This window comes from Passer domesticus, chromosome 8 (genome assembly GCF_036417665.1).
Source record: "Passer domesticus isolate bPasDom1 chromosome 8, bPasDom1.hap1, whole genome shotgun sequence".
Lineage (NCBI taxonomy): Eukaryota > Metazoa > Chordata > Aves > Passeriformes > Passeridae > Passer > Passer domesticus.
The window spans coordinates 3,267,585-3,280,236 of record NC_087481.1 but is presented as its reverse complement, the minus strand read 5'-3'; the positions used below and the strand labels follow the sequence as shown (position 1 = coordinate 3,280,236).

The 12,652-nt window shown below is 46.9% G+C and overlaps 1 long non-coding RNA gene and 1 pseudogene across 1 annotated transcript; both read left to right on the top strand.

Annotated features, from left to right (window-relative positions):
- The window catches only part of LOC135306092 (zinc finger protein 883-like), a 117,293-nt pseudogene that overhangs the window by 67,170 nt on the left and 37,471 nt on the right, over positions 1–12,652 (top strand).
- LOC135305763 (uncharacterized) lies at positions 4,437–5,378 on the top strand. Its single transcript, XR_010366747.1, has 3 exons — positions 4,437–4,556; positions 4,669–4,846; positions 5,164–5,378. It is a non-coding gene; the product is annotated as an uncharacterized LOC135305763 (long non-coding RNA).

Here is a 12,652-nt window from a genome sequence, read left to right as displayed (position 1 = left end):
CAGGCCATGCAAACTGATACTTTTTCATCTCTGTGCAAAGATCAGTAGTAGGACATCCCTGATGTACCACACACTTCTCAGATGCTCCTCTGACCAGCTTCCCCATGGCATTGTTCCTGGCACGACGTTAAAGCCAGGCAGGTCACACATATTCTCTTCCTCTGACTCCTGCTGGGATGACAACACCAAAAAACAGAAAAGAGATATAATGATCAGGGATTTTCATTGTGTGAGCTCTGCATTCCCCAAGCTCTTGCAAAGGGGGAATGTTCATCGGGCAAAGGACATGAGAAGGAGCCTCAAATTGTCCAAAATCTCAGTAAAAATATTATTTCCTATGGAACCCTTCACCAAAGCTGGTCACACTTCAGGCCCTTTCTGCACCCATTTCCTAATGTGCATCTCCCTGTGGGGTGTTCCCACTGCTCCAGGGACCCAGCACAAACCTTATAGCCCCACACCAACACATCCCCAGGAGCTGCAGCCTTCCCTCCAAACCTGGGCACCTGCAACAGCCACCTCTGCGCTGAGCTGAGCCGGTTTCTCCGAAAACCAGGTGCTCCATTTATCCTTGAAAAGATTGACAATAGCATTCTTGTCTTCTCCAAAAGGGCCATCGTTTCACAGCTGTCATCTCCACACTGAGACTTTATTCCCTTCAAGTGTTCATGTACACAGGCAGCACCAAGGAAGGCGCTGAAGTGAGTCAAGTTGAACCCCAAAGAGCTCTCAGCTGCCTGTGAAAGCTCAGACAAGCACTAGAGAAAGAATTCATGCTTCCATAACTGGCACCTAACAGCCACAGGGCAAGTGAGAAGTTGGTATTAGAGAATGAAGAAAAAGCACTGAGTAATAAAAGGTGAGAAAAATCCATCACTCCAACAGGTGAATGAAGGTAAACCACATGAAGAATCAGAAGAAGATGGAGGGGAAAAAACCCACCATTAATAGTGTCCGTGACACCCAGAGCCAAAAGAAGCCCAGGGGATCAGCAAGGATGTAAGCACATGCTCCAAACAACAGCAGAAATGAAGTGAGAGCTCTGGAGGCAACAAAAGAGACAGCCTGAAGAAAGGAAATAATGCCTCCCCACAAGGTGTTTTGGTTTTTTCAAGTGAGAGTCTCTTGTATCGTGTGGTGGAAACCCAGAAAAATAAAGGTCGGGAGAATCATGGTTGAATTGGAACATTCCTGCATAGCAGCCGAGATATAGCCTTGTGCAAATGATTCCATGCAGCATTCACATGTTTAATTCCTTCTTTTCATCTTCCTGGGGAAGCAGAGTTGCTTTATTTACTCCAAGCAAGATTTTCTCCCTCCTCCCTGGCAAAGAACAAGCTCCCATCCTGGCAAGTGCTCCTGGCTTTACTTAAGGCTCATCACACCCATGCTCAAGAGAGTGGAGCAGGTTAATTCATCACTTGTTCCAATGACTGACTTGCCCAGCTGCCAGGTTCAAGAGCCCCAGAGTGCCTCAGGTTGTACAGGATCACAGAAGGAAAAGCTCCATTGAATTAAGCTGCTGCCACACTGGCCCTCTTTGCCTGTCAAACACATTCAGCTGCTCTTGCTCTGCTCTGTCAAAATCCCCCATAAAATACAAGTGAAAATCCCTCATCACCTGTGAGAAAACACAGCTGGGTTCTGCTCAGGGCATTTCAAACTATGTGGGGTAGTTGTGACCTCCCCTTGCAAAGGCAGCATGTCAGAAAAGCCAAAAGTTTCTTTTCATGGACTCACCAGACTCAGCACACCTTCCCCTCGATCAGGTTGCTCCAAGCCCCATCCAACCTGGCCTTGAACACTTCCAAGGGTGACACAGCCACAGCTTCTCTGGAACCTGTTTTGCTCCTCCCAGCTCTAAAATCATACCCAACTTAGCAGCCTCAGAGATAGATTTCTATTCAATAGCTGCATTTTTCTAGGAAAGAAATATGGCAAACCTTGTTTGCATCTAACTTTGCAAAATCAACACAAGCTCTGAAGAAAGGGCTGCTGCCCACTTTTCTTCTTTTTCCCCATTTGTTGGAACATTTTCATTCTGTTGTTGTTTGTAGCAGTATTTTAATCGATCTGGCTGAGGCTGCTTCAAATAGTACAGCAAGTTACTTGTGTGAGGGGTGGAAAACTGAGCTCTTGCACATCCAGTGTTTCTGTTGTTGGAAGTCTTCAATCCCACCTCTCTGATGGGATGAAATAGGTGCTACTAATCCAATTTCTAAAGTATCATGCATCGAGCTGACACTATTTGAAGACTTAAAAATAAAGTAAATTTAAGCAAACCTCTACTCCTTTCCATTTTCTCTGTTCCACAGTTGATGACAGAAGACAGGAGAGAAAGATTGTTTTAGGAACAATGCTTTCAGGACTCTAAAAAGAATATCAAACCTGCTCTGCCACACTCTCGGCTGTTACAGCCCCAAAATCACTGGCTGTCATTGCTCACAGAGTCACAATTGTGATGAGATTTCTACCACAGCACAGGACAGCAAATTTTTGGTTGTTTTCCTGGGAAGAACTTCTGGGTAGCAAGGCAGACGTGGCTCTTCTAATGGCCCTTGAAAGTGGATGTGTGAAATGAGGCAGACAAAGCCAAAGGCCAGCTGAACCTGGGATCTCTGAATGTGTCTTCACATTCTTCCCAGGAAGATGAGTGGCAATCACTTTTCTGCCAGGGAAAGGGAATCTGCTGGAATGTGGTGTAGAAAAATGTGCTTTCTGCTCCTCTCGGAGCCAAAATTCCTACCCATTTCTTTGAAGTCCTTGTTAGGTAAGGACCATGTTCAGCTGAGTGACAGTGAAACAAAATGGCAAGCCAGGAATACATTGCCCTGCACACAACATCCTCCATTCCCATGGATGGTTTCTCACTGGCACACAGGAGGAAGGAAAAAACCCAAATGCATTGTTGTACACCAAGTCAGATGTTTTGAGGGATGAACAGATCTCACAGGGATATGGAAACCTGCACTGAAAAGCAGTTCAGAGAAAGCCTGAGCTGTTTTGTGCTGCTAGGCATGAAGATGCTCAGGATCTTCCACAGGTGCTCAGAAGGCAGCAGGATTGTGCCTGGATGTCACTCTGCAAATGCCAGTGGCTCAGCTGAGAGCTCTGGGAGTGACTGACGCTGCACTGAGAGGGGCCACAGTCCTGCAAGGGTCTTTCATCAGGAGCAAACAGCAGCCTGGAGGATGGGCAATGCTGGATCTGTACCACTGCGTGCTCATCCTTCACCTGAATGTGGAGCTGCCCCCAAAGTTGCCATGCATCACTTTTTCTTTTTCTCCTCTTGGGTATATTTTGGAGCAGCTGTTCTATGTGGCTTTTGATGGTGATCCTGTGGGAAGCAGCCATTTGCCTGCTGTGCTATCCTCACAACTAATACTAACTCTTCATTTCCTTTGGTTTGATTTGGCGTTTTTTATCTATTTGTTTGATTGGTTTGCTTCATGGATTTGTTTGTTTGTTTGTTTGATTGATTGATTGGGTTTTTGTCTGATTTGGTTTGAGTTTTTTTTTGGTTTTTCATAAATGACTGGTGAAGTTGGCAAAGCCAAACTCAAGACAATGTAAACCAGGATCAGCTTTCCAGAAATTGCTTTTGGCTGGGTTTAGCTGCATCCCCCAGGCTCAGGATCACTAGAATATTTTCAGGTTTTGCTCTGCATATCAGCCTGCCCAGACTCCGCTTGGTGTTTCACAAATGGAGAAGACAATGGACATTGTGCCAAGCTTCCTTTCAAACAGAAAAACCTGGGGCAGCATGACAGAAAAGAAGAAAAATAAATCACCAGTTAGAACAGAACCAGTGTCCCACCATCTTCCTCTCCACTGTTATTAATTTTGTACATTTAGAGGCAAACCTGGGTCTAAAGCTTGCATCTCTCAGTTCCTGATGCTCTTTGCTACCCTGCAGCCTTGACTGGCCCTGATGTGACTGACTGCTGGGCAAGTGGGGCTGGGGATGCTCAGCCTGGAGAGAGGAGACACTGGGCGGCCTCCCTGTGGCTGTGCAGGACTGGAAGGGTCCCGCAGGAAAGAAGGGGACAGAGTGTTCAGCAGGGCCTGTGCTGACAGGACAAGGGGGGATTGGCTTTCAACTGCAGCAGGTTGAATGAAGCTGCATCTAAGGAAGCTGCTCTTTTCCACTGGGGATGGTGGGGCACTGGCCCAGGCTGTGCACAGAGGCTGTGCATGCCCCATCCTTGGGAACAGGGCTCTGAGCAGCCTGCTCTGGGGGAAGACTGCTCAGCTGGGAACAAGATGTTGTTCTTCAGGCCCCTTGCAAGCCAAACCGTTCAGGGACTCCATCATTCCATGGTCCCCACTGTCCACTTGAGATGGAGCCTGGGAACTGTGATGTCACAGCCCACGCTCCAGCTGGAACGTCCAGCGCCCAGCAAAGGGCACAACACAACCCTTGGCTGCTGTGTTGACACGCTCTGCACCTTGCTCCTGCCCACTCTGCTTGTCAGCTTTCCTCAGTCCTGAAAGATCCTTAGTGCCTGGATTTCATCATCCAGCCCTGCAGGATGCTCCCCTTTGTTCTGGGGAAGGTCTGGTGCCATTCCATGGAGGTGGACACTCCTCACCTGCCCGGGTGGGCTGGAGCTCTGTGGGCATGGAGTGGGACAGGTAGCCCACTCTGAGGTTTTGCTACCTCTGCAGGCTGTCCCAGATGGAGAAGAGGAGATGGAGGTGGATATAGAGATTGATAGAGTGGAGGACATGGAGACGGAGGGAGCAGACACTGGAGAAGAGGAGATGGAGGTGGAGGTGGTTGTGGAAGAGGTGATGGAATTGGATATGGAAGAGTCCATTGAGGACATGGACATTGATTAAAAAGGTGAGGAAGAGGCCATGATCTTGGCATGAAGACCAATGCCAGCAGCAGGACAGGCAGAGTGGGTCTCCTGCTGCCAGGCTGGGGCTGGGCTGGGTGCTCCCTGCTCAGGGACATTGTACCCAGGGCACTGGATTCTGGTGGCCATCCACAGCCTGTCCTGTGCCTGCTTTGCTCCACACAAGCTCCATGCCAGACCCAGCCAGGCTCAGTTCTGGTAGCAGAGTCCTGCTGCTGGGCCAGCATGTGCCAGCCTGGGGGCACATGCAGGAGCCCTCTGTGCCTGACTGGAGTGACCGTGGCATTTGCTTTTCTTCCAGGTGCGATGGACATCATGGAGGGAGATGCCACCTTTTTCTACATACGTTTTACACTTTGATGTTGTCTTTAGGATATAGGTTTTATGTTGTTTGTCTTCTGTAAATACGTTTCATATATTTTTTGTTAGATAGGTTTTTATGTATATATGTTCCATCGATTGTTGTTGTTACAAATATTCTTACAATGTAAATATGTTCTGTATTTTTCCTGCTGTTCTTCTGTAATAAACAAATTTTATTTTTCACACCCCAGTTCTCCTTGCATTTGCTTCAGGCACAGGCAGCATTTTGCCAAGTTGTAGTTTCCACTTGCTCCAGGTTCCTAGGGCTGGAGGTCCCTGGCACAGCCTCCCCAGGAATGGGGGTCCCTGTGCACAGAGGGGTTCCCCTGACAGAGGTGAGCCTCTACTTGCAGTTTCTCTGGAGACACTTGGGAGCTGTAGGGGCAAAGCCCAGCGTGCCCTGGCCCATGGATCCCATGTTGGAGCAGGGCTGAGCCTGTGTGCTCCTGCAGAGCCTCAGCCATGGCTCTTCCCTGGGCAGCCCCAGGGCTAAGGAAGGTGCACTGGGCTGTGGGCAAGCCCTGCTCCTGGGCACCCTGAGGGGCTGTAGCCAGCCTGGAGGGAGCCTCAGCCCTACATGGACCAAGATTTCCTTTGGAAACCCTCTCTTTCCCCAGACCCTGGTGAGCACAAGAATTGATCCTCCTAGTTAAAGGTGTGGCATTAATTGGCACAAATGTGTCCCTTGCACTTTCTACCACAGCAAATGTCAGTGCTTGTAATCCCTGTTCTGCACACTCTGCTTAGGCAGCAAAACATCTGAACCTGAGGCAACATCTGGCATTAGCACCAACCTGCAGAGAGCTCCAGGGGGAGAACCTACCCCCAAGCACCCAGAGAAATACTTGACACTGATAGTCTGGGGCAGAGCTGAAACTAAAGTATTTTAATGCCAAGAGAGAGAAATTTTTATTGCTGAATTCATTCTGGAAGAATAATAATGGGAGCTTTTAGTCTCCTCATCTGCCACACATGTGTATTGTCAAGGTTTTGCTTCTGGCTTATGACTGATTTTGATGAATCTGTTCAGAACTCTGATGCTGTTCCTGGCTAAGGTGCAGAGATGATATTTCAGAGCCAGATGAGCTCAGCACATCTTGTGCAATGCAGAATTTCCAGAACCAGACATTCAGGCCATGCAAACTGATACTTTTTCATCTCTGTGCAAAGATCAGTATTAGGACATCCCTGATGTACCACACATTTCTCAGACCTGTCCCTTTCACCCAGCTCTCCCCAGTCACTTCACAGACTTCACTCTAAGCAGTTTCTGATAGAACTCAGTAGCACATGGGATTTAATCCTGGTTTTTCTTCATCTTCTCCAGAGCTGTCTCGTAACATGGTGTGTGGGCACTGTCTGGCAGCAGCAGCATTAACCTGTCACTTCCCTGACACTGAGGTTCATGTCACAACTTTTCATCAAAAGCAGCAAATCAATGATTCCCACTGGGTCCCACAAAGCTCCGTGGGGAGTTTGTGTGGCTGCAGTTCCAGCACCAGCCCTGGTGCTCAGAATTTCACGAGGAGATACAGAAGGAATCAGCCATTCACAAGGAAAAACATATGTTTGCAGGGCCCAGATCCCCACAACAGAGTCCCCAGACTCTGCATTTACACTTTGGCCTCTGTGCCTTACTTTTCCTCTCACTAAAGTCCTGACAGTTTATCTCATGCTCAGGTTCCCAAGATAATTCAAAGCAGCTTTAGGAGCAGGGATAGATGGGAACTGTCCCAAGGCTCAACAAAATTTCTCTCCTTAGGCCTGACAATTCCAGCTAAGGAGAGAGGAAAAGCCTGCATGAAAGAGGTGTGAAATCAAAGCAGTAATCAAATTGAGGTATAATGAGAGCAGCTGAAGAGGTTTTCAGTGTTCAGAACAAGATTAGCAGCTCCAGGCACAGGAGGGATGTGACATTTTCCCCGTTGTAACAACTCTGTCATGCAAATTGCATCTCAAATCCTCCTCCCCAGCTCTGGGACCTGTTCAGCCACAAACGTGGTGCTGAAATTTTAAAGCAAAGTGGAAGCTGGTCAGAGAGGTGGTTTGCAAATAAAAATCACAGAGGGCAGTTTGGAAGCACCAGCTGGAGCAGAGAGTGGCAGAGCCTGGCCCTGGGGGGCAGCACAGCCACACAACACATGCCTGAAACTCTAAGAAATTAAAGAACTTGCCACTGGTTTTCCCTCAGGAGCTACAGAAGGTGCTTTATGGAATCCCTGCTGCCTTCACACTGCACCAGCATGCAGGAGAGCGCAAGGATGAAGATTACAGCACCTGCTGCTGCTGCTTCCATCTCCTGACTCAAATCTCACCAAGATCTGTCACGATTGGGCCTTTCCAAAGTCTCAGATTCACTTGGTCCTTGCAGGATTTTGGTTCTGAGGAGCATGAAGGGAGATAAAGGCACTTGCAGACACCAGAGATGCAGTTGGTGCCTGAGGTGCATTTCACTGCCCAGGTTAGTGCCTCTAAAACCATCAAAAGCAGCTCCTTTGACAGCACCAAGCCAAGAGCAGAACACCAGGGCCTGCACATGGTTGGAAATGTCATTGTTTAATATTCCTCTCCCAGTCTCTCATTTCATGGTGCCACTGCAGGGGTTAATCCCATCACTCAGCAGCAAGTCTTGGCAATCAGCTTCAGATGGATTTTTAGTGCTGAGCAAATAAGAGGCAATTTTACTGTGTCTCCTGTGAATGAAATTTCATCTAAATCAGATGAACTCTGTGTTATGAGGCTGGCCAGGCACTAACCACTGCCAGATCCCCAAGCCTGGATGTCAAACTGCTCTAATATTGAAAAGTTCAATTTATTTGGCTTTGTGTACAAGATTATTCTCTCTCAAAAGAGTTAGGATCCATAGAATTGCATTTCCAAGCACTAAACTCAGAGCAGCTACAAAGAGCACAAGAGACAAGAAAAGAAATAGAGATTTCTAGGGAGATGGAAATTGAATGCTGAGTTTTGCCCATTATAGAGTTCCATAAATTATCACCTGCCAGCTCCTTGCCTTCACTTGTGTGGCCACCACTGAATACACTCACAGATAAGAAAATGTTTGTCCTCCTGAAAACTGGGACTAGAAGTAGAAAAAGGCTCAGATATCGGAATTAAAAGACAACATAATGAAAAGAGCTGCCTTATAATAGCAAGATATGACAGACAGCAGGAATGACTGAAGCCAGCAGAGATAAGTCCATGAACTATTCATGCTACAAAGACTTCCAACAAAACCTCCAATAACCCAAAAGCAATGTTTTGTCTGGCAGAGCTGATAGGAACCCTGTGCATTTAATTCAGTCATTGACAGCAAATGGAGATCAGCTTGAAGCCCATTTGCTCCACTACTACTTATTTTTTTTCACCCAGCAAATGAAATTACATCTACTCTTTGGGAAGAAATTACTGCTTTGAGTGGTTGAAGGCAAAGAGTTTCTTCCCATACCCACTCATAATCAGTCACCAAGAGAAATATTTTCTAAAAAGGTCTCTTCAAAATTTTGGAGTGACTTTCAACATAAATAACTTGGTTATTTTGCTCAAAATGATAAGGGAATTGAATTGGTCTCCCTCAGCTTAAAAAGAAGTGTTTCTTCCTAGTTCTTCACAAAGAGGAACAAAACACTTTGTTGCAGAAAACTGAAGGGAGGAAGAGGTTCCTTCCCCCTGAGCTGCACAATAGGAGACAATTTGTCGCCAAGAGGGAATAAAACCCAGCAAATTTCCAGGGGTTTTTTGTGTAAGGGAAAAGCTCTGAGGATCACAGCTGTGGGAGACACAGAGAGGGAGGAGCAGGGATCTGCTGGGGGTTTTGGGGTGGGGGACAGATTAAAGAAGTGTTCAAGCAAAACCTCTGAGAGCTCAAGACTCCATCCCTCAGAGGAGAAACTCAGTTTGACCCAAATGCCATTCAAATCCAGCAAACATTGAGGTATTTCCCAAAACTCTGCTGGGCCATCAGGTACCACCCAAATCACTCTGTGGGACCAGGGCAGCAGGTCCCTGGCACGGGACAGAGATGCTCCCCTGGGAAGCCGCCTGCATTGCCTGTGGGACTCAAGATCTACTTCTGAAGACCCCAACATCCAAAAACCTTGACACTCAAAGCCTTTAATTTGGGGTTTCACTTCTCCACTTGTCTGTTGCCACTAGGCAGCTGCTCCAGTTCGACACCCTTCTGATGGGTACAAATGATCTCCTAATTTCCAGCCTAAACAGGAAGTTACTTCCATTCATTCTTCTGTAAGTAGGGGGAGCTTGTACCTGATTTGCTCTTCCTCTCCTAGTGTGCATTTGTGCAGATGAAATGCCAAAGCCAGGAGCATTTCCTTGTTTAAATCATGTCATTTATTTCATTCCCATATAGTTGCACGAATTTAGCACTGGCTCAACACTCAGAATGCTGACAGCACAAAGTCCAGTTCTCACACCAACTCCTCCAAGTTTTGGACCAATTCTGCAAAGAAGGAAATACAGCAAAGAAATTCCAAACAGGGGCCCTAATAAAGATAATAAAATGCCACATGCCTCTGTTTGCTGCAGGGAAGAACAGTGCAATTTATTAAATCATTGCAAACAATTAAAGCAGCAGAGGGGAGGAAGACAGTGCTATCGTTGGCAGCTCCCCAGTCCTCTGCCCCTGGCATGAATTTCATAAAGCACAAATCTGCCAGCAGAAATCCCTCAGCAACTGATTTCCTCCTCGTGGAACACAGCAGGCACACACCCTGGCTTTCCTGGCCAGAAAAGAAGAATTTGCCTCGACGTTTTTCCCAGGCACGCAGCTGTGATGTCAAATCCCCCTCCCTGCCCTGCCAGGAGATTCCTGAAGTGACAACTTTCTGTAGGGTGACAACCCTCTGGAGAGGCACAGAGAGCTTTGTGTCAGTGTAAGGCACCTCCACAAGGGCAGATCCCTCATTCAGGCTCCATCTTTGTTCACAAGCAGTTCCTAGCAGAAAATTTGCAGTGATTGCATTTCCCCAGAACAGGTAATGTTGAGAGCTTTGTAACAAGCTAGCTCCGAGCTAAAGCTCACAGTGAGATTAATTTGACCAAGACAGAAAATGAGGGAGTTGCTATTCCAATTAAGCTGTGTCCTTGGCCCACGGATGAAGTAATGCACAGACACAGGTGGTGGAGCAAATAGCCTGGGAAAGTGGAATAGTTATACTAAAAACAGCACGTAGTTAGCTGATAGCTAGTTAGCCAATGGTGAGCTGGGATTTTGCACTATGCATGAGCTAATTAAAAGGTGTATAATAATCGGTGATTCGGGAATAAAGACGAGACTTGTCGATCATCATCTGGTGAGCGAGTCTTCCTTCTCCATCAAATGGCTGACCCCGACGTCGACGACTACGGACGGACACGGCTGCCACGGATGGGGAAGTAGGAGTGGGTCCCTCTGAAGCAAGGGGGGGGACGGCAAACGACCACTGTGGGGTCGCGGCCCTGAGAGCTGTATAGACAGTCTCAGCTACGTGCTGCCGAAGTCTGGAGCCTTGCAACAGCGCTGATTAGAAATGGAAAGGCAAGCAGCATATGATTTATTTATTTGCTTTTTAAAAAAGCAGCAGATTAAGGACATAGACTTGCAGAAAGAGCTCCCACAGTTGTTAGCTTGCGGGTGTGCACAGGGAATTTCTCGGAATCCTTATACAGTACATGAGTTAACAGAGTGGCGTAAGTTCGGGACCATGAGGGCGGTTACGCGCGCCATGGGAGAGCCCGGGGCAGACGCGGCAGCGAAAACGCGTATGGTAGCGGCGGTCCGAGCAGTGCGGCGGCGCAGCAGACCAAACGCTGCGGCGGCAGCGTGCTCGGTGCCGGCGGTGGTTATGCGCACTGCGGGTCCAGTGACACGCACGGTGACAAAAACTCGCACGGCAGCTGTCCGTAGGGAAAGCGCACAGATTGCCAGGGCCAAGCCGGCCAAAGCGAGACGCAGCAGCCGAATACGCGGCAGCGACAAGCGCAGTGCCAATGGTAGTGGCGGCGGACGCGCACCAGTAACGCAAAACCCGAAAGCTGGAACTAGGAGGGCTTTTTCACTTTTTGCAAGCGCACAAAAGCACCAGCGGTGTGGGACGTGCTCCCGCTGGCTGCGGGTGTTGGCGCAGAGCCAGGGGGAACCAGCCCGAGCGGAGATCCAGGCAGAGCGGAGCCCAAAGGAGATCGGGGCTACGCGGGTTCGGGCGAGAGCGTTCCTTTCCGCACCCCCGGGATAGCGCAGACTGAGGCTGCCGGAGCAGGCAGGAGACGGGCGCGGGCAGACATTCCTCAAAGCACCGCCCTGTCACAGCTGCCCGGCAACCAGCCCATCGCAACAATTCAAACAAGTGTCGGAGAAAAAACAGGTCAGGAATTTTCTTCAAGATCAGGATAGAAAACTTCTGAAACTTCACACGGTATCATACAGCAGATGTTATACAAGGCATTTCACCCAGCTGTTCCACAGACTTTACAATTAGTTTACCAGTTTTTTTGTAAATGTGTTTGCTTTTCTAAAAGTGATTGAGTATTTGGGTTTGATGGCTTTAAGTTTGATGACTTTATTACCTTTCCCTTACCTGAGGCAGGAACAACCTTTTAGGGGGACAGAGTCTAAGTACACTTCCTAGTTTCTGTTTGGACTACATGTGAGAAGATTTAAACTGTAATGTTTCTGTATACTATGGTTTTTATGGTCTTTGCTCTCTTCTATTCATTAAAAGATGGCATTAGATAAATGGATATAAATGTGCTAATTGTTTTTGTACTGTCCTTATTTTAAGTGAAATTATTTGTGTTTAAAATTATCTGTCATCTTTCTCAGTTTTGTTTTAAAATATTTATCCAAGATTCAAGGTTTTAAGAATTGTTGATGTTGAGTTTATAATCTTTGTTATTTTTAGTTTTTGTAAGTAATGCTGATAGATAGTGATTGTTGTTAATACTAGATGAATACTCTGGGAAGGTTGTCTTAACCCCTTCAAGCACTTCTTGTTAGGGAGTTTTCAGATTTTTGTGATGAGAATTGTTGTTGGTATATTGTAACATTTGCAGCAGACTTTCATGTGTTTTCCTTTCATGTGTTTTTCTATTTTTTTTGTGTGATCACCGGCAAGACACGTGTCTCTTCAGAATCCTGTCTTTTTATTTCCTAACTATTTAGATGTTTCTGAGGGTTTTTATCCAAATTGCCAGTTTTGTAGTTCTTTTAATTATTATTACAGAAATACTCCAGCAGAGAATTCAAGAAGTTTGCTGTGTTTGGAAAATCTTTGTCTTGACAGAAACTTCAGAAGGATTCAATTATTTGCTAGTTTAACTAGTTTGTAACCCTAAGACTTTTATAAATAACAGTTGTTTTTAAAAGTCCTGTTTAAAAAGTATTTTAAGTGACACTCACTAATTAGAGTTTGAGCTCTGGCCAAGTTCTA